The sequence below is a fragment of the Carettochelys insculpta genome, chromosome 3, assembly GCF_033958435.1.
Source record: "Carettochelys insculpta isolate YL-2023 chromosome 3, ASM3395843v1, whole genome shotgun sequence".
In the NCBI taxonomy this organism is placed as follows: domain Eukaryota; kingdom Metazoa; phylum Chordata; order Testudines; family Carettochelyidae; genus Carettochelys; species Carettochelys insculpta.
The window spans coordinates 110731653-110756583 of NC_134139.1; the positions used below are offsets into that span (position 1 = coordinate 110731653).

The window sequence follows — 24931 nt, forward strand, 5'->3', positions numbered from 1 at the left end:
CTCCTTTTGAAAGAAAAAAAGCAGTGTAGATGCGGCTCTTTCAAAAGTAAACACCATCTTCGAAAGAACCCTTGATCCTGTTTTGTTTCAAGAAGCAGGGTTCTTTTGAAGATGGGGTGTACTTTTGAAAGAGCCACATCTACACGGCTTTTTTTTTTCTTTTGAAAGAAGCTCTTTCAAAAGGAGAACATGCAAATGAAGCAGCAGATGTATAAATCTGCACCTCATTTGCATTTTCTGTTTTCCACATTTACATGCCTCTTTTGAAAGAGGGATGCACGTGTAGACACAGCCGTGTTGTATACCAGAGATAGGAGTAAATTGTTCCACTCTACTTGGCAATGGTGACGCTCAGCTAGAATATCGTGTGTGATTTTGATTGCCACACTTGAAGAAAGATATGGCCAAAATGGAGAGAATCCAGAGAAGAGCAATAAAAATGATGAGTTTGGAAACCCTGATACATGGATTGTATTGGAGACAATATTTTATTCCAAAAGGTTGAAAAAGCTACCAAGGTGAAGCTGTTCTAGATTTGATTTTAACAAATAGGGAGGAATAGGTAGAGAACTTGGAAGTGGAAGGCAGCTTAGGTGAAAGTGATCATGAAATCATAGAGTTCACAATTCTAAGGAAGGGTAGAAGGGAAAACAGCAAACTAGAGATAATGGATTTCAGGAGGGCAGATTTTGGTAAACTCAGAGACCTGGTAGGTAAGGTCCCATGAGAAGCAAAACTGAGGGGAAAAACGGCTGAGGAGAGTTGGCAGTTTTTCAAAGGGACATTATTAAGGGCCCAAAAGCAAGCTATCCCACTGCATAGGGACTATAGAAAACATGGCAAAAGACCACTTTGGCTTAACCAGGAGATCTTACATGATCTCAAAATAAAAAAGGAATTGTATAAAAAATGGAAACAAGGACAAATTACAAAGGATGAATATAGGCAAACAACATGAGAATGCAGGAGCAAGATTAGAAAGGCTAAGGCAAAAAATGAGCTCAAACTAGCTACAGGCATAAAGGGAAACAAGAAAGCTTTTTATAAATACATTAGAAACAAGAGGAAGACCTGGGACAAGATAGGGCCATTGCTCAATAAGGAGGGACAAACAGTAACAGAGAACTTGGAAATGGCAGAGATGCTTAATGACTTCTTTGTTTCGGTCTTCACTGAGAAGTCTGATGAAGGAATGCCTAACATAGTGAATGCTAGTGGGAAAGGTGTAGGGTTAGAAGTTGAAATAAAAAGAGAACAAGTTAAAAATCACTTAACAAATTAGATGTCTGCAGGTCACCAGGGCCTGATGAAATGCATGCTAGAATACTCAAGGAGCTGATAGAGGAGATATCTGAGCCTTTATCTTTCATCTTTGGAAAATCATGGGAGACAGGAGAGATTCCAGAAGACTGGAAAAGGGCAAATACAGTACCCATCTATAAAAAGGAGAATAAGAATAACCCAGGAAACTACACGCCAGTCAGCTTAACTTCAGTGCCAGGAAAGATAACGGAGCAGGTAATTAAAGAAATCATCTGCAAACACTTGGAAGGTGGTAAGGTGATAGGGAGCAGCCAGCATGGATTTGTAAAGAACAAATCATGTCAAACTAATCTGATAGCTTTCTTTGATTGGATAACAAGCCTTGTGGATAGGGGAGAAGCAGTAGATGTGGTATACCTAGACATTAGTAAAGCATTTGATACGGTCTTGCATGATATTCTTATAAAAAAAAAACTAGGCAAATACAATTTAGATGAGGCTACTATAAGGTGGGATGCAAAACTGGCTGGTTAACCGTACTCAGAGAGTAGTTCTTAATGGTTCTCAATCCTGCTGGAAAAGTATAACAAGTGGGGTTCCGTAGGGATCTGTGTTAGGACGGGTTCTGTTCAATATCTTCATCAATGATTTAGATATTGGCATAGAAAGTACGCTTATTAAGTTTGCAGGTGATACCAAGCTGGGAGGCGTTGCAACTGCTTTGGAGGATAGGGTCATAATTCAAAATGATCTGGATAAATTGGAGAAAAGGGCTGAGGTAAACAGGATGAAGTTTAATAAGGACAAATGCAAAGTGTTCCACTTGGGAAGGAACAATCAGTTTCACACATACAGAATGGGAAGAGACTGTCTAGGAACAACTACAGGAGAAAGGGATCTAGGGATTATAGTGGACCACAAGCTAAATATGAGTCAACAGTGTGATGCTGTTGCAAAGGAAAAAAAAGAAAGCAAACATGATTCTGGGATGCATTAACAGGTGTGTTGTGAACAAGACACGAGAAGTCATTCTTCCATTCTACTCTGCGCCGGTTAGGCCTCAGCTGGAGTATTGTGTCTAGTTCTGGGCACCACAGTTCAAGAAAGATGTGGAGAAATTAGAGAGGGTCCAGAAAAGAGCGACAAGAATGATTAAAGGTCTAGAGAATGTGACCTATGAAGAAAGGCTGAAAGAACTGGGCTTGCTCAGTTTGGAAAAGAGAAGATTGAAGGGAGACATGATAGCAGTTTTCAGGTATGTAAAAGGGTGCCATAAGGAGGAGGGAGAAAACTTGTTCTTCTTGGCCTCTGAGGATAGAACAAGAGGCAATAGGCTTAAACTGCAGCAAGGGAGGTTTAGGTTGGGCATTAGGAAAAATTTCCTAACTGTCAGGGTGGTCAAACAGTGGAATAAATTGCCAAGGGAGGTTGTGGAATCTCCCTTGCTGGAGATATTTAAGAACAGGTTAGATAGATGTTTATCAGGGATGGTTTAGACAGTACTTGGTCCTGCCATGAGGGCAGGGGGCTGGACTCAATGCCCTCTCAAGGTCTTCCAGTCCTAGTGTTCTATGATTCTGTGAGGAAAGATTTTAAAATGGTCATGTTTCATCTTGCAAAAAGATAAAGGAAGATAGGAGGGAACCTGAAAACATTCTTTATATGTTAAAAGCTTTTATAAAGAGCATGGTAGTACTGTTGTTCTCCATGTCCACTGAAGATAAAACAAGGCTTAAGCTGCAGCAACAATTATTTAAATTAGACGCGAGGAAGGACCTTGTAATTATAATTAAGTAGTGGAATGTTTTACTAAGGGAGGTGATAAAAATTCGGAGTGTTTTTAAGACCAGATTGGCGAAACACCAGTCAGTAATAGTCTCGGTCAAGGGTCTGCAACCTCTGATACATGCATCTCTTTAAGGGCTTCTTTGTGGCTCCCGGTGCTATAATTGAAAATTTTAAAACAAACCAACCCAACCCAACCAACCTCCCTCCCTCCTGATTGTTTTTGATAAACTATGAATGTCCAAAAGCCCAATATTAACCAACTTATATCTAAATAACAAACTATGTGTAATCTTGAAATATATAACGTATAACACCCCCCCTCCCCCGATTTGGGGGGTGGGGAACGGCTCTTCTTGCTATTTGGGTTGCTGACACCTGGTCTAGGTATACTTGGTCTTACCTTAGTCTGAATGGGTATTGCCAGCTGAGGTCCTTTCCAGCCCTAAAGCTGTATTATTCTAAGATGATAACTACAATTTTTTAAAACTTGGGTTGTGGGTTAAAAGAGAATTTCTAACCTGACACTGTGAAGCAGCCATGTCTTTTGCATGGTAGGGCGAAGATTAAAACTGATTTGTATCTATTGTGTAAATTAACAATCACAATGTTGCTTTTCCTTCACAAAACTATGAGAATTTTTCTCCTCATAATTTAGAAAAAAGCAAGTTCTTAGGAAGGACTGCAGAGGTATAGACAGCCTCTTCAATAATGCTTTCTCATTGCTTGATGTAGATAAAAGTTGTAGAACTAATTAAAAACAGACCCCATTACTTCGTTGTATATATGTGGCATGCATCGTTAACAGGGAGCTTGCAGTGTGCACAAACCTAACCTATTTTTTAAAAAACTTTTGATATTTAAAAAACCTTGAATTTCAAAATTTCAATTTTAAATATATCATATACCAAATGTATAGTTGTATAACTTGTAGTAAGTCAGATATAGCCAAAATGAAACAATACATTTTTCCCAATCAGGATCTGACTTCTAACCCAATTGAGAAAGGGGATGATAGAGAGAGAGAGAGAGAGAGAGAGAGTGTGTGTGTGTGTGTGCGCGCTCATGCAATATATCCATGAGATACCTCTAAAATGAAGACAGAACAATTTTTGTCAGATAAAATGTGAGCCTCACTTCTGAATAAATAGGATCACAGAAAATATTGCAAGAACAGGTATCACAATGTGCCTCAGTATGAAAAATGAGCACAGGACCAAAAGTGATTGCACTGAGTTTCACATAAGGAAGTCAGTTAATAAACAGATATCATGTCACCAGGAATTATTTTTGCAAGCCTTTCTGCTAAGTACAAATCATTGTTTAAATTGAGCAAATATAAAATGTACTCTTTGTGTAGGAGCTGTTCAGTTTCCGAGTACTGCCAAAATGAGAACATAAAACACACAGTTAAATTAAATTAGTTTGGGTTACTTTATGACAGATAAGATGATAACAATAAGAATATAAAGCAATAATGTAAAGTGCCACTTTAAACACAGCTAGTTGCTCAACAAACCTGGCAGTGAGAGCCAGCTGGAATTTTACCATACCACTCTGTCTTGCAAATAAGATAACTTTGACTGATTATCTCTTATAACTTTTCTCTGCAAGAGGTCAGTTAGCAAGCAAAGCTGCTTAGAAAGCATACTGGATAGATCACAAAAATTGCTCCTCTCTTTTATCTTATAAAATGCTAAAAATATCCTTTTATTTGTTTACTGAGATCTTGGGACCAGAAGGGTCTTTTGCCCTTCAAATAACTTTGCTAATGTTTATAAAGTGCTATGCAACTTTGTGATAAAACTGGCTGTTTGATAAGTCACTTGAATTCTTTACATGCAGATCTTTACTTGTATTTTATTCCTTTCCCTTAAAATTCTGCTAGCCCTGCCATCATTTCCTCTATGCCCCACATGTTTCTTTCTCATCATTCAAGTCTTCTTTCTGTTTTCCCAGCACAGCCATACTAACCATTACTTTTACTTGTCAGAATGTTTTCTTCAGTGTCTGGAGTACATTTCTGGTTATTAATCCTGCTGTGAACAGTTTTGAATAAACATAACATTTAGTAATTTTCCTTGAAACTGATGTAAAGGTGGGCTGTAGCTTGTATGGGGTATGCAAATATGTGACTTGGAAGAGGCCCCTGCATAACATTTGTCCAGAAGAGCAAACTGAGATTTCAAAGTCTCAGTACTAAGAAGAAAACCACCACCAGATCAAATCCGAATACCTATTTTTTTTCTCCTAGAGAAAATGCATTCCCAGAATGCTTCAGGAATGCATCTTCTCTCACACCACATGGCATATAACCATATTGGGAAATAAGCTCTTCTAGTATAGAGATAAGCAAACTTTACATCAAGCCCCACTTTTCATTCCTGCAGTTAGCAGAACCCTTGCAACCTGTCTAATGTAATCCAAAACCATGGAAATTTTGATTATGTTCATATGTTTAAAAAAATCTGACATATGAAAAATGATCATGTTTAGTCTCAAAGACTGGAGGGAGGGGACAACCTGATGATAATTTTCAAATACATTTAGGGCTGTTATAGAGGGAATGATGATCATCTACTCTCCAGAGCCACTGAAGCCAGGATAAGGAGTAAACCAGCTTAAACTGCAGCAAGGGAAGGTCATGTTAGATGCCAGGAAAAGTTTTCCCATTGTAAGAGCTGCAAAGCTTGGGAGCAGGCTTTGGAGGGAAGTGGTAGAAACCCCGTCACTGGAGGTGGGTTGTGAGATCAGGTGGGCAAACTCTAGGCAGGGGCTGGGCAAGGATAGGTTGTCTGGTCCTGTCCCAGTGCAGGGGCTGGAAGTGATGACCCCAGCCCCACCCTCAACCCACGCAGCCCGACAGGGTCAGGACTACCGACACTGCCCCGGTTGGCTCTGGATGTGCTGCATCCCAGAGGAGAGGGGACAGAATAGGGCTGGGCTGGCCATGTTCCCCACTCCACACAAAACAGGGAGACACTGGAGAACTGGGAGCAACTGTCCCTGTCTTGGCTTCCAGCTGTGTGCTGGGCTTTTGTGCCCCTCCTACAGTGCTTCCCCTCACCCCCCGCACTTATTCTGGGAGCCATCGTTCTATCATTGACGTGATCTAATTCCCAGTCTGGCAAGAGGGTCTCCAGCGCCATTACAGTGGCCATGGGAGCCAACAGAGGACAATCACGCTGTTCTGTCTCCCACCTTATGAAATTTCACACCCCCCACTTTGTGCACCCCATCCTAGAGTGATGTCTGTAGCCATGGACATGAAATGCTGGAATCTTTTTGCGTTTTGTCATTTAGTGAAAATTAAGACTGGTACATGTTGAAATTCCTTTGTTCCAGGAGTCCCGAGGTATGCGCATCTGTACTGAATTTTATGCTTAATGCATATTAACCATGGAGAATCATAAAAGCATGGCCAGTGGTTTCCCCTGGTGCTGCCCACTTCTCTGGTTCCTCTGTGTGTGTGTGTTTTTAAGTAATTAAGTTAAATGTGGCTTCCAGTTGCAGTGTTTCCTTTTCATTGTTTAATCTTCTCTTTCATCTTGCATTGTTGTCATGGTTTTGTTAACTTGGAAGCCCCTTTGAACAGAGATGTTTATTTCTGCATTGCATTTATTTATTCAGTTTTGGCTGTAAGACACCATGCGTGCGAGTGGAGGTATGCTAATACATAGCAAGCAAACCCACTTGCTCAGCTGTGCATTGAACCTGGTCTCCGGGTGCTGCTAAGTGACAGGTTCCCAAGAAAATAGAGCAAAGGCAGTTGACAATTCAGCGAACAAGCTGATACAAATTTCATTTTTTAAAAAAAAAGTAAACTTAAAAAAATGAGTGTAAATGGTCAAAATAGCATTACATGTTTACCACAGGCATGGAGGAGTGTGGCTTGTGCATGTAATGCTTCAATTTAGTAAGAAGTACGTACAGTGGACAGTAGATTAAATTCATATGGCTAATAGCAATGGATATCCTTATGACTCGTGGTTTGAATATTACATACATTGTCTAGCACTTGTTCCATTGATCCAGTAAGGATTTCAGAGTAATAGGTTTGTCATGCTGGGTTTTGGTTTTTTTTTTTCACCAGAATCAGGCTGCATTTTGAGTTGCGGGCAATTGTGACTCCCTTATGGCCAATTAGACTTTTCAGTCTCTTATCAATAGCCAGTATAACTGGGCACCTAGAGCTCTTTGCTGTAACATCTGTTAAACCATATGCCTTGGCTCTACATTCAGTTGGAGGTAACTGAAATGCTAATGAGTCCATCCATCATTGCTGAGCGTGGCATTAACAGGTCATTGGTTTGGGCAGAGAGGCTTGTCTTAACTTTGCAGTTCAGTGTGTTTTGCCAGGGTCTTGGGTAATACCATTTGCTTGGAATCTCAAATCTGAAGTGCTGTTGCATGTGTTTAAAGTGTGACTGGTGATCCTGTGCAGATTGCCGTCAAAGCACTGGCAGTTGGGCCAGTCTGTCAGCAACAGCACAAGGTGCTGGCTAACTGCCGCCTCAGTTGGCTTGCCAAACCTGGAAAAGCAGCCATGGTTTCACCCTTGGAGAGTCTCATCAGCATTAATGTGGTGTGATTAATCTCTTCCGTCAGCCAGAGGAAAATGTCATTCCTCGTGAAGTAACAGATAATTAAAGCAGTTGCCCAAAAGGAATCTTTGAAAAAGATGAAATTAGAAAGCACTGTGGAAAATGGGATGCAAATTTCTTTAAAAAAAAAAGTCACGTTATCAAGTGAAGGGCTATATATGCCATTGGCCTTGGAAGGGCTCAAACAACTGATCTCATAGTTATTCTTTTAGAAAACATGTATACAATGACTCACAATGCTTTGTTTGTCATCTTGCTATGACTGTGTCTACACTACAAAATGCACCCTCTCTTACTTCGAAGAAGGCTTCCCCCTACTTCAAAGATGAGCATCTACACACAATTAGCCCCTGCTTCAAAGTAAGGGGCCAGGACATGGTGTAGGCAGGGGGTTGCATTGCCGAAAAGCCCTTAGCCAGCCGACCCCTTAAAGGGCCCCTCCTAACCCCCACAGCCTGCATGTGCTCAGAACTGCGAGGCTGTGGACAGCAACAGAGCACGTGCTGGGGAGAACAGACGAGCAACATGCCCACTCCCATCTTCCACAAGGATGAGGTCCTGTCCACCCTGGCCATCCTGCTGGCCATGCTGGGCGCCCTCATCTTCCAATGGCGTAGCCAGGTCGCCCGCCTGGGACCCAGCTTGCAGACCCTGCCCATGGCACTGCCGCCCCTCCCCTGGGCCCTCCGGATACAGCGCCATTGGGCCTTCGCCACCAGCACCAAGTGCATGACTGACTGTTGCTGGAGGACTGGGACAATAAGCGGTGGCTGAGGAAGTTCAGAATGACCCACCAGACATTTGAAGACCTGTGCCACTGGCTCGCCCCAGTTCTCCAGCACCGAGACATGCGGATGCGGCCAGTGGTCCCAGTGTGGAAGAGGTGGAGGCTGGCCACCCCCGACAGCATCCAGTCCGTCAGCCACCAATTCGGCTTTGGCAAGGCCACCGTCGGAGTGGTGATGATTGAGGTAAGCCTGGTGCCCACCCTGGGGAGAGGGCTGTCAGGGGGGCGGGCCTCCCAGTCTGGTGTTCATGAACATGTCTTCCTGCCTGCCCCCTCCCCTCCCACAGGTCACACGAGCCATCAACAGGGTGCTCTTGCTAATATTTGTGTGTGCAGCCAATAAGATGCCTCATTCAGCTTCTGCAAATCATTTGTATCTATCTTTACTCACCTTTATTCTTGGGACAGTGTTCTGCACATTGTTTGAAAATAAATTAATTCCTGTACTCTAAGACAGAGTAACTTCTTCTTCCAGCTCATGAATTCTTTCTCTTTTGGCCATTTATCTGTTTTCAGATTGGCTTTCCTAGTAGAACAGACAGCCCTGCCATAACTGTTTACTTTACTGGACAAGGTGTACACATAAACATGATCTTACTTTCCAGAGGTTATATTTTCTGCTGGAAAACCGAGCTTCTGCCTTCGAGTCCATGCTTATTATATTCCTTCGTGCACTGCTGTTATAGGAAAAAAAAAATTTAAAGATTCCTTGCTGCTTTATCTTTTTCTCTTGGTAGAAAGTTAATTGACAAAAGTCCCTTTGATGTGGTTTCCAACCACCCTGAATCTTTTCCTATCTTAAAGCATTTAATGCCTCATCTTGTTCTTTCTCATATTGGCACATGGTAGCCAGGTGAAACATGCTTCAGGATATTGCTGCTGCCCTTCAGATACATTTCTGCAAATTAGCTGGCGCTTGTGATACATTCCACTTTTAAATATTAAATCATTTTTTCAGTAGATGTTTCCTTCTAGTGCTGACTCAATGAAGAAAGTTTCTGTTCCAGTTTTTCTAAATTGTTTGTGTTCTCCTGGCTTCTCAGTACACAGTCGTATTTTTAATTTCTTAACTCGCAAACATGAGACAGGCCCTTTTCCCATTGTTCTTAAAATGCTCACTGAAGTTTCCTGTTTTACCTTTAATCTCCCCAAATTTCCTTATTACCAACCACTCTTTTCTGTAATAATGGTGCTTTTGAATCCCCTGCCCCACATTCCCTTCTTCCCTCTGATATATACACCCTGTATTCTCATTTTTGGTCATAGTCTGATGAAGGGGGTCTTACTCACAAAAACTCATTACCTAATAAATAAAATTGTTAGTGCTGCAAGACTGCTTGTGTTTTTGGGTAGAAAGCAGGATTTATTTTTAAATGTCGTATTCCTATTATCTTTTCTCTTACTCCTCTTCCCTCATTTTTGAATCCTTCAGTGAAGGAGGGCTGATGAATGATGTATTTTGAAGAACAGTCCCACCAAGGGAAGCCTGCTGATAGCCTTAAACATTTTCATAAAGACTCATTTTTATTTATTCTGTGCTGCCACATAATGACTCCTATGCTACTGTTACATAGTAATATTAGTCACTGAAAATATAGGATAAGTCTGTATTCATGATACCACATTTCATGTTTTCCTAGTAATCCCAGTCTATTTCATGGTGCGTGGTTTTTAAAATCCTTTTTGTCACTATGTAGTCAATCTTTGATGTTATGTCTGTCATTTGAGCTTGAACAGAGCTCCCTTCCCTCCCATTATCCCCTCCTCCCAACATGTGTTCGTTTTTCCCTGGATCCATAGCCTGACTTTTTTTTAAATTTATTTTACCTTTCAACAACACCAAATGTTGTATTCCTCTTGGTTTTCATTTAGTTCTGCCTCACTTAACTAAGTCTTCGAATGCACAGTAGCTAACACTCATTTAGTCTGTAATACTTGCCGTTCTCATCAATGGAGGAACTCCCTGTGGATGTCCTATTTCAGCTAATATTGGACCACTATACACACTCTTCATTGTCAGATTCTCTGCTGATTATCATGCTCACAGTCAGGTCATTGACCATGTATAGTTTGATCCCTTCTTCAGTAATCTGCCATTTGGTAGTTTCCTAACAAAGCTCACATAAAAATTGTTGTATTGTAACCTTAAACTTTCTTTTGTTTATACATGGTGTATAACTACACATGGAGTCTTCAGGTTTTATGCAGTTTAGACACATGTGAATTAGCCTGATGAAATCAAGATGTTTGTAGATACACACTCTTGTGACTTTCCTTACCTCTTTGCCCCTGTGGCCATCGTCTATTCAGTTCATCCCAGTGCCTGTTACACGGAAGTTTGATTGTTGTTATTAGTTGTCTGATAAGCAGACTTGAATTCTCCCTTGTTGAATCAGTTTGATCTATTGTATTTACTAACATAATGCCCAGTAAATTTATTTTCTCAACTGGCTAAAAAACCCTATGAATTCAATGCAGTAGAATTTAGTAACCCTATATGTTTAATTTCTTTTAGTAAAAAGGAAAGTCATCTGCTGAACATGGCTTCTTTGAGATCTTCATGGTCAATTTCAACTGAAGGAAAAACAACCAAACAAACAAACAAAAAAACAACAACCACAAAGCATTCACACAGCCAAGCAGGATAATTCAAGATAAGAGGGCTTTTCCCTGGTAATATTTACTCCACTTTTGCAACTGACTTTTGAAAACCCCCACCCTCCCTCTTTCAAGGTTGAAAAAGAATGCGTGTGAACAAAGTGTGCAGCTGTTATTGGCTCATGTGAAAGCTCCTTTTGCAGTGTTGTGGCTGTAATTGAGAATGCTCCCTTTCACAATGCTGTGGCTGTGTGAATGCAGTTTTCCAATATTACTTAAGTTGACACTGGAACATCAGAATAAATAACATCAAGAAAAAACAGCAGAAGACACCTAGCCAGACTGCCTTACTATCCTCAGCACTTCCTGAGCATCTGTACCAGTGGAATGTACTAAAAACTCTGCATTCAGTATATGTGGTTTTCTCTCATATATGGTGACTTTAAAATGGGCAGAGATGTCAAGTGGATGTTTTTGCTGTGCAGTGGAATTCTGTTGGTTGAGATGGAGCTACCTAATCCTGTACCATGCTTCCCACACAATCCTCTGGCATAAGGAGGGAGGGAGAGGCGTTTTGAGAGCAGGGCACAGGCCAAAAAGGGAGGGAAGAGGTAATGACAGGGCAGAGATCCACCATGCCCAATCCTCCTCTGGTTTACAATCCTAGAAGGGCCTTAAGCCAGTGCTGTGGATGGTTGAAGCTTGGCCTGGTGACTCAGAATTGGGCAACCACAATTGGTTTCCTGTGGTCTGCTTCTTTCCTCATAACATGTGACTGCCCTTTGCACATAGAGGAATCATTAGCTTCATTAAACTTGGCTGTACGGCTATGCTGACATGGCATGGCCATGCTCTTGCTGCACTGCTTTGTTTTTTGAGAAACTGGGCTTTCCTTTGGTTTGCTATAAAGCCTTGTCCTTCTCTGGAAACACCAGCTGTTAAGACAAACTGGGTTAGTGCAGTTGGTGCTGTGGGTTGGCTGAAAAGTAACTAACGCTGGTAAGTACAAGCACTGCCCTTCATTTGAGGTGGTTGAAATAAACCACAAAGCTCCTTGATGGAACCAGAAATCTGGAAAAAACAGAAGCCTCCACCTAAAACACAGACACATGCCACTGACCAAAACAAAGGAGCATGTGAGGCTGCTCAGCAATTTGAACTTTGTGGGAAAAGGAGCTGTGTTATAGTGGGGGTGGGTGAGCGTGAGAGAAGCAGAAGAAGTCTTAGATAAACAGATAGTGAAGGAGCAACCAGACATCCTGAACAAGCAGTGTGCCCTTGAGAAAGAGCCGTTTGAAAGAATTTGGAGCTGTAAGAAAAAACAAACAAACCAACAATAACATCCTGTTTGGTTCTTCCTCTGCTTGAAGAGACAAGGACAGTGCACATTCTGTGTAAATCAACAGGACTGTGTCTAAAGTATCTGACTCCATCATCAATTTCTCATCCAATATGAAGCACCTGCGGTGTCCAGAACTCAAGCCCACCGCTTGGGTCAGAAGCGGCAATGCAAATATCTCCTTCACCTTGTGGACTGTGATCTAAATGAGGTTTAAATAAATTTTAAAGCAAACCATTAATGCTGAAACCACTTATTTAAGGGGAAGGGTTTATCAACTGCCTTGAAAATACTGCTCACCCCACCACCTGTTTTTTTTTTTTTGAGGATTAGTAAAATATTTTGTGGAGAGAGACAAATAAATACATGTTGTGCAAGATGGATTAAAATCTATATGTAGATAGCTTTGCCAATGCTGTCCACCTATTTATACTTGAGACACCATCACTGGACCTAGTCACGTCATCTACATGATCAAGGGCTCATATTTTACATTTCTGCCAATGTCATGTATGCCATCATGTGCCAGCAATGCCCCTCTGCTGTGTATATTGGGCAAACTGGATAATCACTTTGTCAAAGAATGAATGGACCCAAATCAGACATTCTGAATCTGAATACGCATAAACCTGTCACTGAGTATTTCAATCTAGCAGGTCATAGTATTCAAAACTTAAAAGTGTGCATTCTAAAACAAAGAGATTTTAACACCAGATTACAAAGGGAGGCATCTAAATTGGAGTTCATTTTCAAGCTTGACACTTTTCATCTTGGACTCCATGAAGATATCAATTACCTTGCTCATTACAAGGATAATTTCCCCACCTTTGATATTTGTAGTGATCCCAGGCAGCCCACTTAACAGACACCTGAAACTAATTTTCTTCCCCCTGCCCTGCTTCTTTCTCTCCTAGCTAGCTGATTGGTAAGTTTTTATTTCCCTTTTTCCTATCTTTCCGTTAGATTCTCTTTGTCTCAGTTATCACTTATCATTCATCAGAATTTTCTGTATCTGAAGAAGTGGGTCTGTCCCACAAAAACTCATCCCCTAATAAAATATATTGTTAAAGTGCTACAGGACTGCTTCTTTACTTTTTGTTTTGTGAAGGTAAAGACTTACATGGTCACCTCTCTGACTATGTACCTAAACATGTTGGACTGTACTGTTGGCAAGTTCTTAAATCCAGTTTACCACAGAGGTGCTTTCTGAGGAGTAATCTCCAGCTACCAACCTCTTGCTGCTACTACAGCTTCTGCAGAATTTCTTGCTGTCTGGGGATAACCAGTCTTTGTTTCAGAGGTGTTGGGCGATGCAGCCCATCAAGCATAGGTGATGTGTAGGCTTTCTGAACAGAGATTAAAATTTAGGGAAAAGTGGTAGTGATTAGCAGAATTTGTACTGAAAGTCTCATAGAATCATAGAATGCTAGAACTGGAAGGGACCTCGAGGTCATCGAGCCCATTTCCCTGCCCTCTTGGCAGGACCAAATACCATCTAGACCATCCCCAATAGGTGTCTGTCTAACCTGCTCTTAAATATCTCCAGTGATGGAGATTCCACATCCTCCCTAGGTAATTTATTCCAGTGTTTAACCACCCTGATTGATAGGAAGTTTTTCCTAATGTCTAATCTAAACCTCCCTTGCTGCGTTTAAGCTCATTGCTCCTTGTCCTATCCTCAGAGGCCAAGGAGGACAATTTTCTCCCTCCTTCTTGTAACCCCCTTTGAGTTGCTTGAAAACTGCTATCATGTCACCTCTGTCATCTCTTTTCTAAACTAAGTAAGGCCAGTTCTTTCAGTCTTCCCTCATAGTTCATGTCCTCTAGACCTCTAATCATTCTTGTTGCTCTTCTCTGGACCTTGTCCAATTTCTCCACCTTTTTCTTGAAATGTGGTGCCCATAACTGAACCCAGTACTCCAAATGAGGCCTAATAAGCACTGAGTAGAGTGGAAACATAACTTTTCATGTTGTATCTACTCATGTTTCAAGGGTATACGTATTAAAAAAAGAGTAGAATTATGCCAGCCAACTGAAAGTGATATGACTCAGAATGATGGAATGAAAACAAGCTGATGTTTTTTTAAACTGAATACCAGGACAAAAATTCCTGACGTCCCTTGCTCATGTGGGAAAATCATAATTTAAAGGAGTGCAAAACTTTCTGCAGACTAGTATGGAAAAGTCTCCTGATATGAAATTCTATAAAATAACTAGTTTAAGGAAATAAGTTATTAAATTATCTAGGTTTACAGATTATGTAAGTTTCGCTCCTGTTAAATTCTATACAATTTATTGAGAAGAGTGGTCTTCGGAAGAGTTTCCCAGTAGGAGTGAAAGGACACCCATTGCATCAATGATTTCAGATTAGAGGAGACATAACTCTGCAGTTCACTATTGTGAATAACTGGGTAGTGGCATGGATGAGCTTGATGGTATAGGTGTAAATTTTTTTCATTGTTGATTTCTATATAATATCAGCCAAGCTAAAATAATACAGAGGCTGCATTTATCATACCCATGCCCTCAAGACACTCCATTTCAAATCCAGATTGGAACTTCAGGCAGGAGCTATGCTGCTGAAAGACCTGGGACATTTACGTGCCCCATAAGGGAACATGGGAGGAGAAGGGAGACCTTTCCCCACCTGCTGACTGCCTAACACTAACAAGAAACGATGGCTATGCAAAAGAACCATTTACAACTATTTACACGAGCGAGCTAGGGAGACAGGACACAGGTTATGTCCTGACGGTGCTGCACGTGAGAGGTTCAACCTGTATGTGCTGTGTTCTACTTGATCTGTATCATCTCCATATTTCTCATACTTAGGTAAGGAGTCCTCTAATCATGCTGGAATTTTCTGCCGCTCTTTTCTGACAGTTCTTTGAGTCCTTGCTCATATCTATTCAAGTAAGGGGTGCTCATGCCTCATGCACGAATGTCAGAAAATTTTGCCTGAGCTGCTGCCTGTTGGGGTGGCTGTGGAGGCCCCTGGAGCAGCACCAGTGTGGAGCCCTATATATTACCCCACTGCCCTAACTGCCTCTCAGTTCCTTCTTACTGCTCATAGGGCTGTTTGGAACTGTGGCTGAGTACTTGTTGCTATGCCACACCACATCTCCCTGTCTTCCTAGCTCGCTCTTGTGTAAATAGTGTTGTAGCTCCTGCTTGAAGTCCATTCCAATGAGTGACCCTCACAACTCCCATCTTAGTAGTTTGGTGGAAGCTCGTCAGAGTGATAAGTACAGAATCTGCAGGTGTTTCAAGCCCTGGACTTGTAAGGACCATGACTTTTGGCTCTATCAGTTGCTCAGGGAGTCGGCACTTCAACCTCCGGCTGCAAGGCTCCGCCAATGGCTCTTCAGTGCGCAGCATGCCGCCTTCCACTCTAGGCCTGGCACAGGAGAGGGAATTGTATCGGCACCGACGTTCCCTGGAGCCTTTGGCGCACCACTGTTTCTGGTACTAGATTATGGATGTTGCCAGATGAGAGAGTGCTGGCATGATTTTCATTAGCTGGGGTAACACTTATCATGGGTGGGGCCACATTTCCCATGGTTCTATAAAGTTTACAGCTACCAGTCCTGGCTCTTAGCTGTAATTTAACCCTAAATGTCTTCTGAGAGCCCCGTAAGCAGTGGGAGTGTTTGTAGCGCTGCTGGAAATTATTGACTTCCCAGCAAATTCTCTCATTTGGCACCAGTCAGGTCCTGAGGGTGCCAGATTAGAGAAGTTCAACTTTTACTTTTTTAGGAGTTGCACCCCAAGAGCTCTGTGGCCTCCCGTCAGTGGTGGTAAAGTGAAACTGCCCATCTCCCCTATCAGTGAGTTGGTCTTTTAGTTGCCACAGAGGTGGCCCAAGGCAAGGCAGTAAGCGAATGGCTGATCTTGGCAGCTTAAGTGAAAGAGGGACTGGCCAGCTGTGTCAGCTTGATGGATGGTATTACTGGGTTATAGTCAGATGTTGGTGGAATGTAGAGCTTTGGGCATGCTGTCCTCCAGCTGTTCTCCAGAGCTGCCAAGTATGCAGTTGCCCATAAGGAGAAGCAGGACCTCAATTGCTAGGGCTAGTAGGCTCCTGCTCTGCTCATACACTGAGTAGAACAGGCTGCAGTGGTCGGAGCCACTGCTATGCTGGCTAACCAAGTCCAGGTCCTGGCACTACTCCTGCCTACTTGGCTTCTCCTGGATACAAAAGCTGCCGGAGCATTTTGGTATTACTTATTTTACGTGCTGTACTTATCACATGCCTGCAGAGAGGGTTAAACTGTAATCCAAAAAGCTCATGCCTTCAATGGGATTCCGGAAGAGGGTGGTTAAAAACAAAGCAAAACAACAAAAACAAAACAGAAAACTACAGGAGCCAGCCCTGAGCCCAGATGCTAGGCATCTTGTCCATGTGATCACAGATCTCAAGACAAGATGATAAAGAGAGGGTCTGGATTTTGAAATCATCCTTAGAGATCCCACAACACAGGTATAGTGCCTGGATATTGTTCAGATTATGGAGGATTAAAATTCCCAAGGATTCCAATGGCATCCATACCTGGTGGGTTGCCAGGAGGTGTCCAGGATGATCGGGGATAGCTGTCAAGAAAATCACAGGGGCATGTGACCACCCAATGCAAAGGCATGTGTAAGGCTGCTCAGGAATTTGTACTCTGTGAGTATGGGGACTTTGCTCAGTTTGGTTTTAGTAATAGGGTGGGGAGAGAGAAGTCAGAAAAACACCAGAGAAGGCAGCTAGGAAGTCCTGAACACTGAAGGGGCACAGGAAACATACATGAGGAAAGCTAAGAGAACAGAGGTTTGGGGCTAATTGCTGACTCGAAAGGGACTTGGATTTGTGAGCAAAGACACTGTCTCTTGTCGTTTTGAGTCTTTCACTGTGTTGTAAATAAACATCATTGCTTAGAAATAAACAGATAACTACTGTGACTCCCTCACCAAGGTTTCCTCCAAATGGAGCAGCCTTCGTGACCCTGAATTTTGGGCTAAATGCAGTTCTTTGCTACATCCACCATTATTTTCAAAGAAGGAAAAAATGCTAGCTTAGAGCATGTGACACTACTTGTGGGTCTCTCGGAAGTGAGTGATCCAAGGTTATCAAATCAGACAGCAGAGGAGTAAAGGAATCAGGAAGAGTGCAGGGTGCAGCCAATCCTTATTAGCATACATCCACACTAATTTTAAAGTGATTTTTTTAAGACCTAATTGAGCAGGATTTTCAGACTCTCCTGAGAGTGAGTGACACATAAATTGAAACAACCTAGTTACCATGAACCTTCTAATGAGCAGTGAGCACTGCTGCTTTTCTTTTTGCCCTTTTGAGAGTCCTGACATTAAAAAGAACAATTCAATTAAGAGATCATTTCAAATAATCTGAACACTGTGACTGGCTTAGGGTGTCCCAGTGCAAGATATATGCTGAGGTAAAACCAAGGAATTTGCTTCCAACTTTATTTGTTAAGTAGGTCACTTTCTGCTAACAGGCTTGCTTGGGTGAAATTACTCATGAAGAGTAACAGATACCACACCATGCTTCTTCAAAACTATCCTTAAAACCTAGCAGGCTGTGATCCCTTCAGCTACCTGACAATGATTAGGTTGATAGTGTACCCTCCCTGGAGTCTGTCATGCTGACCAATACCATCATAATATTTCTCTGTGCTCCCCGAGGCTGTCTGTAGCAGGGATTCTCATGCTGAGAAATCCCACTGCTCGAAAGAGTGATAGCAAATTACTCTGATATTGAGGCTCTTACTTCCATGCTGCTGCTCCTGCAGTGCCTCCAGTGTTGGCAGTTTTCCACCCCTAACTTTGGGTCTGGCTAGTGTCCTGTTTACAGCTTTGATCTTACAACCCCCTTCCCCACAATAGCTGTGCAATCTCTCTTGGAGTTGGGACCCCCAGTTTAGGAGACGATGGTCTATAGCAAGGGTGGACAACCATTATTTCATTGGGGGCCACGTGGCAATTTTTTTACATGTTCTGGAGGCTGATCACAAAATAGCTAAATGTGCCCTCTTTCCCGAGCTTTAACCCCTCTCTCAGCTTCAAACCACCCACTCTTGCCCCCAGGCTTAACCCCTTTCATCCCCAAACCAGCCCCCACCCCCAGGATTAACCTCTTTCAGCCCCAACTCCCCCACCCCCAACCTACCTTACAAAGGAGCTCCACATGCTACTGCCACCTGCTGCACCTTCATTGGGCCACTGCTGCCGCCTCAGCATGGTTAAACAGCTCCCTCCAGCCCTCCAACTCCCTTCCCCCACATACAGCTGGGTGACTCCCTGCCCTGCCGTGCTGAAATAATGGGACTTAATTAAATTGGTTTAACGGCTGGATCTCTCCTGCCAGCTGTTAAACCAATTAAATTGAATTCCATTATTTCAGCGTGGCAGGGCAGGGAACCAGAGTAGGAGTCAGTGGCAGCAGTGCCCAGAGGCACAAATGGCTCCTTAAAGAGACACGTGCAACTCTGTAACTGCAGGTTGCCAACCACTTGCCCCACAGCTGGCTTTCAAAATGGCACTGCTGCTGGCGCTGTGGGCTGGATAAAAAGGCTCTATGGGCCAGATTCTGGGCCACGGGCTGACCTCTCCTGGTCTATAGTCACTTTATTTTCTCTTGTACCTAGATTGTAAGCTGTAGGGGCAGGTACGGTCTTTTTGGTTTTTGTTTGTTCAGTGCCTAGTCAAGTGCTGCCTTGCTTCTGCAATACAAATAATTAATAAATCTTAATTAAAAGTAGTAGTCTACTTTTATAAAAATCTTCAATAATGGACGGTCTGTCAAGGGCCCACTAAGTTCATGGTGCTATTCGTAGGAAGGAGCCTGTAGTTTTCAGTTTACCTAAGGTTAAAGTTATTGGGAACATTTACAAATATAATGTAAACAGGAGTATTTTGAGTTGGAAATTTGACTTTGTTAATACTGTTACGGGGAACCTCTTTGAGGGACCTGCAGCACAGTGAAGGCCTAAAGGAACTGTGTATGGGAGATAGACACCAGCCATTGTTGACAGTGGGAGGAACCAGGGGCTATAATAGCAGAGAAAAAAGAGAGACTAGGCAGAACTAGGAGGCAAAAGCAAATCAATGTCTTAGATGCCTATATACAAAAGCAAGAAGTATGGGTAATAAACGGGAAGAACTTGAAATCCTAATAAACAAACACAATTATAACAATTGGTATTACAGAGACTTGGTGGGATAATATACATGATTGGGATATTGGTATAGAAGGATAAAACTTACTTAGGAAGGATAGGCAGGGTAAACAGGGAGGAGATGTTGCCTTATATATTAAATGTATGCACACTTGGACTGAGGTGGAGATGGATGCAGGAGACAAAGATGTTGAGAGTCTCTGGGTTAGGTAAAAAGAGGTAAACAGGTGATGTCATATTAAGGCATTTACTGCAGACCACCGAGCCAGGTTAGAAGAGGTGGATGAGGCTTTTTCTGAACAACTAACAAAATCATCCAAAACAACAGGGTTTGTTGATGACGGGGGACTTCGGCTATCCCAACATATGTTGGAAAACTAACACAGTGAGGCACAGACTATCCAGAAAGTTCTTGGACTGCATGGATGACAATTTTTTATTTCAGAAGGTAGAAAAAGCTGCTGGGGGGAAGCAGTTCTAGATTTGATTTTAATAAATAGGGAGGAACTCGTTGAGAATTTGACAGTGGGAGGTACCTTGGGAGAAAGTGACCATTAAATCATGGAGTTTATAATTCTAAGAAATAGTGAAAGGGAAAACAGCAAACTAAAGACTAAAGAATTTCAGGAAAGCAAGTTTTGGTAAACTCGGAGAGCTGGTAGGTAAAGTCCAATGGGAAGCAAGACTACGGCTGGGTCTACATGAGCCCTTTGCTTTTGAAAGGGGCATGTTAATGAGTGGGTTCGAAAGATGCTAATGGGGCACTGCAATGAATATGCAGTGCCTCATTAGCATAATGGCAGCTGCATCGATTCAAAAGTGCAGCTTTTCGAATCGCGCACCACCCTTGGAGAGAGGACCTTCCGAAAGCACCCCCCCCTCCAGTTTTTGAAAGCCGCCCTTATCTGGTGTTAGGAACAAGGGCTTTCAAAAACTGGGGGCGTCCTTTTGGAAGGTCCCATCTCCACAGGCAGCGCGCGATTCGAAAAGCGGCACTTTCCAATCGCTGCGGCCACCATTATGCTAATGAGGTGCTGCATATTCATTGCAGCGCCTCATTAGCATCTTTCGAACCCGCTTATTAACATGCCCCTTTCGAAAGGAAGGGGCTCATGTAGACACAGGGTAAGGGTGCGGGGTGGGAAACTGAAGAGAGTTGGCAGTTTTTCAAAGGGACATTATTAAGGGCCCAAAAGCAAGCTTTACCAGTGCATAGGAAAGAGAGAGAGTATGGTAAAAGACCACCTTGGCTTAGCCAGGAGATCTTGCAAGATCTGAAAATCAAAAAGGAGTCATATAAAAAGTGGAAATTAGGAGAAATTACAAAAGATGAATATAAGCAAACAATACATGTATGCAGGGGCAAGATTAGAAAGGCCAAGGCACAAAATGAGTTTAAACTAGCTAGAGACATAAAAGGTAACAAGAAGTCATTATATAAATATATTGGAAGCAAGAGGAAGATCAAGGACATGGTAGGCCCACTACTCAGTGAGTAGGGAGAAAAAATATCAGGAAACTTGGAAATGGCATAGGTGCTGAATGATGTCTTTGTTTCAGTCTTCATCAAGAAGACTGATGCAGAAATGCCTAACATAATGCATGCTAGTGGGAAGGGGGTAGGTTGAGAGGATAAAATAAAAAAAGAACAAGTTAAAAATTACTTAGAAAAATTCGATGTCTTCAGGTCACCAGGGCCTGATGAAATGCATCCTAGAATACTTAAGGAGCTGATAGAGGAGGTTTCTGAGCCTTTAGCTTTTATCTTTGAAAAGTCTTAGAAGTCAGGAGAGATTCCAGAAGACTGCAAAAGGGCAAACATAGTGCCCATCTATAAAAAGGGAAAAAAGAAAAACCCAGGAAACTACAGACCAGTCAGTTTAACTTCTGAGCTGAGAAAGATAATGTAGGAAATAATTAAGGAATTTATCAGCAAACATCATGTCAGACCAATCTGGTAGCTTTTTTTGACAGGATAATGAGTCTGGTGTATAAGGAAGAAGTGGTGTATGTGGTATACCTTGACTTCAGTAAGGCATATGAAACGGTCTCTCATGATCTTCTTATCAATAAATTAAGCAAATACAACTTAGATGGGGCCATTCTAAGGTGGGTACATAATTGGCTGGATAACCATTCTCAAAGATCAGAGGGGTAGCCGTGTTAGTGTGGATCTGTAACAGCAACGAAGGGTCCTGTGGCACCTTATAGACTAACAGAAAAGTTTTGAGCATGAGCTTTCGTGAGCACAGACTCACTTCATCAGATGCTGCTGATGCAGCATCTGATGAAGTGAGTCTGTGCTCACGAAAGCTCATGCTCAAAACTTTTCTGTTAGTCTATAAGGTGCCACAGGACCCTTTGTTGCTGTTACATTCTCAAAGAGTAGTTATTAATGGTTTGCAGTCATTCTGGAAGGGTATAACAAGTGGATTTCTGCAGGGATCTGTTTTGGGACCATTCAATATCTTCAATAGCAATTTAGATACTGGCATAGAGAGTGTGTTTAGTAAGTTTGCAGAGGGTACCAAACTGGGGCGGGGGGGGGGGGTTGCAGCTTCTTTGAAGAATAGGGCCAGAATTCACAGTGATCTGGACAAACTGGAGAAATGGTCTGAGGTAAACAGGATGAAGTTTAATAAGGACAAATGCAAAGTACTCCAGTTAGGAAGGAACAATCATCATTAGACATACAGAATGGGAAATGACTGTCTAGGAAGGAATACTGCAGAGGGGGATTTAGGGCTTGTAGTCAACCACAAGCTAAATATGAATCAACAGTGTGATGTTGCAAAAGAAAAAAAAAGCAAACATGATTCTGAGATGCAGAGTTGTGAGCAAGATACGAGAGGTCATTCTTCCGCTCTACCCTGCACTGATTATGCCTCAATTGGAATACTGTGTCCAGTTCTGTGCACCACATTTCAAGAAAGATGTGGAGAAATTGGAGAAAGTCCAGAGAAGAGCTACAAGAATGATTAAAGGTCTAGAGGACATGAGCTATGAGGGAAGACTGAAAGGACTGGGCTTGTTTAGTTTAGAAAAGAGAAGGTGTACAGGGGACATATTAGTGGTTTTCAAGTACCTTAAAGAGTGTTACAAGGAAGAGGAAGAAAAATTGTTCTCCTTGGCATGTGAGGTTAAGACAAGGAGCAATGGGCTTAAACTGCAGCAAGGGAGGTTTAGGTTAGACATTAGAAAAACTTCCTAACTGTCAGGATGGTAAACATTGGAATAAATTGCCTAGGGAGGTTGTGGAATCTCCATCACTGAAGGTTTTTAACAGCAGGTTAGACAGACATTTATTGGGGTGATCTAGATGGTGCTTGGTCCTTCCAAGAGAGCAGGGAACTGGACTGGATGACCTCTCAAGGTCCTTTCTGGTTCTGTGATTCCATGAAATATTCTAAATCCTGGAGGATAAGGGAACACTCATTAATATGCTCAGCAAGGACAATTCTAGGTTTTGTTGTGAACAGTAAATAAAACTGTTAAGCTAATTAAATTTCTGTGTATTGATAGTGAGGCAATTCCATTAATGTTTTAAAATGTTTCATTATTCAGTTTAAAATTAGGAACCTAGTTAATTGTGTTTTTCTAGCACTAAGCATGCAGAGCAGCTTTAATATGTGAGCCATAACATTTGGAGAATAATTTGTTTTACAGTATAGGCTATGTGAAGTACTTCACTGTCAAGGAAAATGAGAGTTTGGAACATTAGAATTTTAAAAATATTGTAGTCAAAATGAAGGAAATGCCTCAATGTAAGGAAATTCTCCTTTTGAAACAAGAAAATATTCCGTTTTTCAGAAATTGAGGTTTGTTGCTTTTTAAAAGGGAATTAATCTGTTGCAATATACAGTTGAATGTCTCTGCTCAACAATAAGTATCATTGGTGGAAAGGTAAAGAACACCTTTAACAGCATATTGTAACAACAAATCTTAAATCCTTTTTTTTCCCCCTCTACTACTGCCATCCAACACTTTACAGAAATAGACTGCCTGAGTTAGAGGAGTTGCCTTTAAAGTCTTCTGTAATACAGGGTTTCAAAATACTAGTCTTTTGGTCAACATATTCTATACTTTTATCGTCTTTAGTCTATCTTAACAAATGGCTGACAGGTGAGTGCACGCTGGGGAAAAAAGAACTCTATTTTCCTTCACCACCTTTCTCCCTGGGCTGATGATCAGAACATAGATTGTGAGGGAATTGAGACAAGTAGAAAGGATGGATAATGCAGTGTACTTTATTTTCATTAATACAAAGCTTGGATCTTAAAAAATAATTTATCGTTGTGTAGATTATCCAGACATGTTCATTTTAAGACTGTGGTTTAACCTGGGGGCGGGAATAATGGCTTGAGAATCTTGCTTTCCAATATAATGAGCCATCTAAGAGGAGGAAAGAGATACAGTATTATGTAGTGTGTATACTGTAACTTGAGTGGAACATGCCATCTCCAAGTGAATAACACCTGTTCTGTACTATAAGCTTTAATAATACTGTTGATAGGCGCCATTGAAATGCAAACTTCCATCCATGGGTCTCTTTAAAAACTTCAGTAAACCAAGCTTAACTTCATCTTGTCAGGTAGGTGTTCTCCACAATTTACAGGTGGAAAAACTGAGACACAGTCAGTCTATGATGTGCCAAAGGTCATTCGGAGAGTCAATCACAAAACAGGCAATAAAATCCATCTCTTCTGACACCCAGTCCTGTGCTTTCCCCCATGATAGAATTTCAGATAACTATGATATAGGAAATGCATATATGAGAGTTGTGTTAGTGAAAGAGATGGTGCTTTAAAAAGAGGAGGTATCTGATTACATTTTTATAACATTTTGAATCGTAATTTTCTCCTCAGTTGGAGAGACATATTTCTGTTTGATTTTTTGTTTTTGTCTGTTTCAGTTGGTGACATTTCTTATTTTTATACTGAAATCTGAACCATGCATGTAGGGGTAGTTGGAGGTTCCACAGTTGACTCAATGACATTTCTGACATAACAGCAGAAAAGGAATTTAAATTGGTCTTCCTGATATAAACATTTATCAGGAAATAAAGGAGAGGCAATACAATAAAACTATTGTTGATAAAGATGATGAAATGGTCTTCATGCTGGTATTTTCTTGGACTGAAGGGAGTGGAAATCTCTCAAGAGTATATCAATGGTAGTTTTCAGACCAGGTGATAATGGGTTGTGGGAATAGAGCATTGTGACTGCTATAAGACAAAAAAATAAGATTCATATTTCAATGTGTTAATGGTTACAAATGAATAGTTTTACAGTGAGGTAGTACTAACAACTGGCTAATTTGCAGCAGTATGTTATTTTCATTAGGAGAGGGCAGTTCTTTATTGAGAACCTAACCTGTGCTA

At 41.7% G+C, this 24931-nt stretch overlaps 1 protein-coding gene across 4 annotated transcripts in view; it reads left to right on the forward strand.

The window, feature by feature from the left end:
- Positions 1 to 24931, forward strand: part of PTPRK (protein tyrosine phosphatase receptor type K) — a 635931-nt gene that overhangs the window by 321255 nt on the left and 289745 nt on the right. The gene's annotated exons all lie outside the window — the stretch shown is intronic.